This window comes from Sciurus carolinensis, chromosome 3 (genome assembly GCF_902686445.1).
Source record: "Sciurus carolinensis chromosome 3, mSciCar1.2, whole genome shotgun sequence".
Lineage (NCBI taxonomy): Eukaryota > Metazoa > Chordata > Mammalia > Rodentia > Sciuridae > Sciurus > Sciurus carolinensis.
In genome coordinates this window covers 22,247,617-22,254,953 of record NC_062215.1, presented here as the reverse complement: position 1 = coordinate 22,254,953, position 7,337 = coordinate 22,247,617, and the positions used below count along the sequence as shown (strand labels likewise).

At 41.0% G+C, this 7,337-nt stretch overlaps 1 protein-coding gene across 5 annotated transcripts in view; it reads left to right on the top strand.

The window, feature by feature from the left end:
* Nucleotides 1-307: 307 nt before the first annotated feature.
* Wipf2 (WAS/WASL interacting protein family member 2) overlaps nt 308-7,337 on the top strand; it is a 46,494-nt gene continuing 39,464 nt past the window's right edge. For 3 of the 5 annotated variants that reach the window (XM_047545939.1, XM_047545941.1, XM_047545940.1), the window contains exon 1: nt 308-485. The gene's annotated coding sequence lies outside the window, so the exon portion shown is untranslated. Of the gene's footprint in view, nt 486-679; nt 779-7,337 lie in introns of those variants that run through there. The other 2 variants (XM_047545942.1, XM_047545943.1) reach the window with 2 other exon arrangements.

The following is a 7,337-nucleotide window of genomic DNA, read 5'->3' as shown; positions in this document are numbered from 1 at the left end:
ATTGAAAGTACCGATCTAGGCTGTACTCGACCAATTAAATCAGAATCTCTGGGATTAGAACCTTGACATCAGTAGCTAGCTGAAGTTCTCCAGGTGGTTTCAATTGCAGTCAAAGATGCAAATCCCGCTTTTAGCGGCTAGGCGGAGTTCTTGAGACCTTCTCAAAATGGCGACCGATCCAGCCACTTCCGTCTTTACGTGGGCCGGCAGGGGGCAGGCTTTCTACAGGCGCATGCGTTTAGCGTCTCTTCGCTCCCCGCTCCCTCCTCCTTTTTCCCCCGCCTCCATTTTGTTCGCGGACGCTGGGGACGGTGGGAGCAGATCCATTTCCGGGTTGGCAAAAGGGGCGGCGGCGGCGAGAAAGAGAGCTTGCTGGGGGGCGAGCGGGACAAGACGAAACCGGAGCAGAGGTGGCGGAAGATTCGCTCCCGGAGCAGCTGCGACCAGATCGGAAAGAGGCCGGGACGACTGAGTCCATCGCTGAGGTGACCTGCGGACCTGAGTGGGAGGGAGAATCGCGGGAGGGGCTTGAGGAGAGAGGGGGGCACCGGAGGAGGGGCCTGAGGGGGAGAGAGGGGCTCTGGGGGCGGGATCTGGGCACTGGGGGTTGGGTCAGGAGAAGCTAGAGAGGGGGCGTGGGGCATCTAAGGAGGAGTGGTCAGGAATTGGTACTGGGCGAGTGCGAACTGCAAAGATGGGCAAGGTTTTTGAAAGACAGGAAATAAAGGATCTTGAAGGTTTGGGTGAGGTAAGACGGAAACTCGCAGCGAAGAACGAGGTAACCGTGCGCAAAAAGGGAGATGGGAAGGGAGGACCTGTTGGGAACAGGTAATTAGGAGGATGCTTTGGGTGAAGAGGCCAAAGTGACATTTTGAGAATTGATTTAGATGAAAAGTCATAGTTGGGAGGATGGTTCGGGAAACTGCTTACATTGGAGAGAATCTTGAGAATATTAGTTAAGAGGCAATCAGAATTGAGTTAAAGGTTGGATTGAGAAATGTTGAGATATGCTTTGGGGCACCTGGAGTTGAGGGGTTCCTGTTGGAGTGATGAGAAGTGAGGGGATATGGCAGTTTTAACGTGCTCAAGGTGGGCGTTGTGTGTGATCGAGTTGCTGATCAGGAAGGAAAATTCTGAAAAGATGACATTGTAGTTGGAAGAAGCTGGTTTACTGGAATTCATATTTTTAAAGGGACTTGAAAAATACTGTTTTGGGCTCTTCCAGGGCCCATCTCCTTTTTGCCCAGCCTCTGTTATTTTTGACTCAAGTTTTGGTTTCTGAATGACATATTGAATGTTTTCCACAACTTTTTCTCCTTTCATTAACCAGAAGAGAGCTTAGGGGATAAAAGCTGTTCTAGCACCCCTCTGGCTTTACTCATTAACTTTGAGGCAAATCATTAAACTATTTTTTCCCCTTTGTAATATAGTTCTGGTTCTTCACTTTCTCTAAAAGATTGTTGAAGAGATGTTGAAGTAGTTGTAAAGTGATTTCTGGAAACAAGATTGAGATATTGCTATTTGGAAGACAATTTTCTCCGTTTCTTCCTCTTGTGTATGTATATGTGTGTATGAGTATGTGTGTGTGTTTGTATACATATGTATGTATATATATACACACATATAATGTGTGTACATTTATATATATGTACACACATTACATCTAATGTGTAATAATGTGTGTACGTTTTTATATATATATGCACACACATTATTATATGTAATGTGTGGGTGCATATACATATATAAATATATGTATATATGTATAATATATATATTGCCAGGAAAGAGTTTAGATTTGATGCATGTTCAATTTTTAAATCCTTTTTTTTTTTTTTTGGCAGTAGTGTGATTGATCTCAGGGCCTTGACAAGCGCTCTACCACCAATCTACAACCCCAGCCCCAAATGCTTTTTGTTGTTGTTATTTGTTCTAGTTATACATAACAGCAGAATGCATTTTGATTCATTGTAAACAAATGGAGTACAACTTTTCATTTCTCTGGTTGTACATGATGTAGTCACACCATTCGTGTAATCATACATGTACCGAGGGTATGTTTGTCTCATTTCACTGTCCCCCCCCCATCCCCTCCCCAAATGTTTTTATTTTATTTTATTTTATTTTATTTTTTTGCGGTACTGGGGATCGAACTCAGGGCCTTGTGCTTGCGAGGCAAGCACTCTACCAGCTGAGCTATCTCCCCAGCCCCCAAATGTTTTTAATATTCGTATTTTTTTTAGTTGTAGATGGACACAATACCTTTATTTAATTTATATTTTTATGTGGTGCTTCACATGTGCTAGGCGAGTGCTCTACTACTGAGCCACAACCCCAGCCCCAATGGCAACTTTTTTTTTTTTTTTTTTTTGTGGTGCTGGGGATTGAACCCAGGGCCTTGTACATGGCAAGGCAAGCACTCTACCAACTGAGCTATATTCCTAGCCCCCAATGTCCACTATTTATAGTCAAAAATTTCATATTATTTTGTTACATTGTATTGGCTACCATCAAAATGAAGATAAGGACGTTAGAGTTGGGAATGAACGAGGTCAGTTGATGGAGACTAGGAGAATGTAGTATTTTATTCTTGACAGACACTGACTTTTTCCATGAGCTCTTTGAGAATTCACTGAAAAATAGTATTAGGCAATCAAGCCTTATGCCTAAATCTAGTCATTGCCTGTGCCTTTGTTTTCAGTTGGTAGGGATGAGTGTGCTTCTGGACCCTTTTAGCTGCTTTACTGTTTTTTTGTTAGTTTGTTTGCCTTTGTTTTTTATTTTTATAGTACTGGAGATTGAATTCAGGGCCTCATGCATACTAGGCAACCCACTCTACCCCTGAGCTATATCCCTGCTTTATTGTTAATTCTTCAAAATCCTGTGTGTGTTAACTTTTTCTTTAGGCATAATTCTCTCTGCACTTTGCCCATAGGTGAACTTATTTAGCCTAGAAGTGTTGCTGAAAGTCTTGGCATTTCTGAGGTTTGAGGTGGATTTGCTGAAGAGGGGGTAGTTTCTGATTCTATCTCCCACTTGATATCAGAATGGTGTTTACCCTAGTTAGTACTGATTAGCTCTGTGATGTCAGCACAAAGGTGAAATCCTGGGGAGGGTGGAAGGTGTGGAGAACAGTGGGGTTTTCAGGTTTTACTGATGACTTTCAAGAAGGGAAGAGAGGAGTCTTATTGAAGAGAAAATTTTTGAATGCTTTTTCTTGACTTATGCTCTCTGGTTGTTTCTGGTGCACTTTAGTCTTATTTTCCTACTGCTATGAAGTATTTCTGAAATTCAACAGGCTGTTGGTTCAGGCTGTTTTGGTAAACCGTAGCCTCCACACCCACTCTAGGAAGAGCTGCAGGCTGTGGAGTATCTGTACTTTGGGTAAAAACCTGTGTAATATTATGCTGATTTTTCAACCTTCAGTGTAACTTTGTTTTTTAACATCCTGGGGACTGAACCCAAAGTGTCATGCATATTAGGTAAGTATACTGCCTTTGAGCTCTTTATTCTTTTTTTGGTGGGTTCTGGGGATTGAACCCAGGCATGCACTACCACTAAGCTATATCCCCAGCCCTTTTTGTTTTCTATTTTGAGATAGGACATCACTAAGTTGCTGAGGCTGGTCTTGAACTTGTGATTCTCCTGCCTCAGCCTCTAGAGTTGCTGGGATTACAGGTATATGCCACATCTTGGTTCATTTTTAAGAGGGTTTCGAGATAACTTATGGAGGCTCAGAGCTCCTAGGAAGCTTTTGGTATAGCTTGCTTCTTTAATATAGTGTTTTTCAATTTTTCCTGTCCTGTCCCATTTTCCCATTGCTTGAGCTAGTATAAAGTAGAAAATGGCAGATTACATATTTTCCCCCTTCTTTTTAGCCTCTGGTGGACATCTTGTCTGTGTCACAGTTTGATACCACCAAATTGAAAGGATTCTTGACTGCTTCAAATGGGGTGGGTGACAGAAGCTGTGTTGGGTTTCCTGGGCCAGAGAATGGACTCTGTCAAAGTAAAGAATAGTTGCAGATACACAAACCAGGACTTTGAAGCTGTGACTAACATTTTGGCAACATGCATCACTTTGCCAAATAACTTCTTTTCTTCTTGAGTGTGATTGTTGATCTCCTTCTCAAAGTAGGCTCTTGTTGCTACTGTTCTTCACACAGCTCCCAAGCAGAAGTTGGCAGAGTTCCGGTTGACTGACTGTCTCTTGAGCCCGGATTAGAGTGGATGGGGCGTTCCATGTCAAAATGAGGTTCATTGGCAGATCCTGAGAGCTGCTCTGCAAGGAAAGAGAGGCAGCACTCTTTACTGAATGTTCTTGCAATCCTTTATTTTTCTCCTAAATTCAAATCTGTTTCTTATTCTTCTGGTGATTAAATGCAGAATCATTGCCTTTGCCTAGCTTTGCAAGTCTAGGGCATTGAGGAAGAAAGACAATATTTCCAGCCTCCACCCCCAAATCATTCCCAAGCCTTTGAGACAAAGGAACCTTACAGGCTAAGCTTAGGAACATTTATTTTGTGTATTTCTTTTTATTTTTTGCAGTTCTGGGGAATGAACCCAAGGCTTTGTGCATATGAGGCATGTGCTCTACCACTGAGCTACAACTCCAGTTGCCAATGAACTTTTTTTTTTAATACATTTTTTAGTTGTTGATGAACCTTTATTTATATGAGGTGCTGAGAATCGAACCCAGTGCCTCACACATGTTAGGCAAGTGCTTACCACTGAGCCACAACCCCAGTCCTAAACCTTTCTTGATATTTCCTAAGGAGGTATATTAAATTGCTGGGCATGGTAGTGCATACCTGAAATTCCAGCTAATCTGGAGGCTGAGGCAGGAGGATTGCAAGTTTGAGGCCAGCCCAGACAACTTAGCGAGACCCTGTTTCAAAATAAAAAGGGCTGGTGATATAACTCAGTGATAGAGTGCTTGCCTAGCATGTACAAGGCCCTGGGTATGAACCCCAGTATGGCAAAGAAAGACAGGAGGGAGAAAAATGCTAAATAAAACTTTATGATGTTAGTAGAGAAAAAACTGGTGTAGTGTCTTTAATGTCTGTGTCACTTTTAAACCTCTTAAGATTTTTGTCTTAGAAAGCAGAAAAACCATGGAGGTAAGTAAGTTATCAAATGGGGAACCAGGAATTGGCTCCTAAAGTTAATACTATTTGGAATGACTGACTGCCTACTTTGTCAAAACCCTTTTGTTTTTCAGGGGATAATTAGCTAAAGATTACCTTGTTTCTGCTAGATCTTGGGATGGATTTTGAAGATTTTTTCTTGTAATGTATGACAGTGGCCCTACATTGCAGATAACCCCCAAATGAATCCTCTTGTTAGCTTTGGATTCAGATTTTTCCTGCCATCCTTAGTCTAGAGTATTCTTTTCCTGATATGCAGGTTCAAATCTAAAGGTTTTGATATGGTCCAGGGTTTTGATTGTGAATTGGAGTTATGTTTAATGTTTCAAATCTTTCTTTCCTGAAAAGTCTCTTAAAGTTTGGTAGATCTGTATATGTAAGTAATGTGATATACATTATGTAGTATTCTTATAATTGGATTTTAGAACTATTATAGTTGCTTAAACTTGGTGGATTCAAATAAACTTCATTTGGATTTTGAAGTTCCTCAGTGAAAATAATTTGTTTTTAGTCAGTATTTATGATATTTCTTCAGTACCAATTCACTGACCTACTTTCTATGCTTATGAAAACACTGAATCCAATAATCCTTTTTTTAAAACCCCTGCTATTAATCCCTTCTGACTCTGAAAACATTCTCCATATGTATTCATACTGGGACACTTGGTTGTTAAAAAATGGAATTTTCTTCTGAAGTAGTACAATCTTGTATGAGGTAGTATGTCTGAGATTTCAGGATAAGTGAGTTTTTTCTGTTTTCACTTCTGCCCTTCCAGTACTCATCAGGCAGGTAAGATGTTTGTCATCTAAGACTCAGGTATGAGGTATTTAAACTATGTCTATCACTGTCTCAGAAATAAGGACAGGACTATTTTTAGCAAATTTTATTTATTTAATTTTATTGATTGATTGATTGTGCTGGGAATTGAACTCAGGGATGCTCTACCACTGAGCCACAACCCTAGCCTTCCCAGCCCTTTTTATTTTTATTTTGATACAGGGTCTTGAACTTGTGATCTTCCTGCCTCAGCCTCCTGAGTTGCTGTGATTACAGTTGTGTACCACCATGCCCAGCTGCAAATTTTGTATATATTTTTTTAAAGGTTTTAATTATTATTTTTTTTTAGTTGTAGATGGACACAATACCTTTATTTTGTTTATTTTTATGTAGTGTTGAGGATCAAACCCAGTGCCTCACCTGTGCTAGGCAAGTGCTCTACCATTGAGCTGCAACCCCAGCCCAAATTTTATTTTTAAACAGCACAGAATTCAAAAGGTATAATACAAAACCCAGATATACATTCTACCCTTGTCTTCCCATCAATCCAATGCGTTTTCCTGGTGGCAACTAATATCATATTCTTAAAATCCTTTCTGGAGATACCATCTATATGTAAAGCAAATGTATATAGTCCTTGCTTTAAAAAGTAAGACCATGCCAAGCGCAGAGGTGCACACCTGTAATCCCAGTGACTCGGGAAGCTGAGGCAGGAGGTTCATGATTTCAAAGCCAACTTCAGCAAAAGCAAGGCACCAAGCCAGTCAGTGAAACCCTGTGTAAAATAAAATACAAAATAGTGCTGGGGATGTGACTGAGTGGTTGAGTGCCCCTGAGTTCAATCCCCAGTGCCAAAAAAAAAAAAAAGACCAGGCGTAGCACACTGGTAATGCATCTTTTTTTTTTTTTTTTAAGTACCAGGGAACCCAGGGGCACTTAAATATTGAGCCACATCCCCAGCCCCTGTTATTTATTTTGAGACAAAATATTGGTAAGTTGCTTAGGGTCTCACTAAAGTGCTGAGGCTGGCTTCAAACGTACTGTCCTCTTACCCTCAGCCTCCTGAGTTGCTGGGATTATTTACATGAGCCACCATGCCAGGCTCTTTTGGTTTTGAATTTTCTTTGACCATTGTTCCCTACCAACAATAATGAGTTTGACACCTTTCCTGTACTGACAGATCTTCAAATTGTTTCCAGTCTTTTGCTATCACAAACTATGCTCCGGTGAATAACCATATGTATTTGGCCCTATGAGTATTTGAGTGTATCTGTAAGGGTCAAGTCTTATAAGTAGAATTGCTCAGCCAGGTGTGGTGGCTCATGCCTGTAATCCTGGTGATTTAGAAGACTGAGGCAGGAGGATCACAAATTTGAGACCAGCCTCAGCAACTAAGTGAGGTCTTGTCTCACT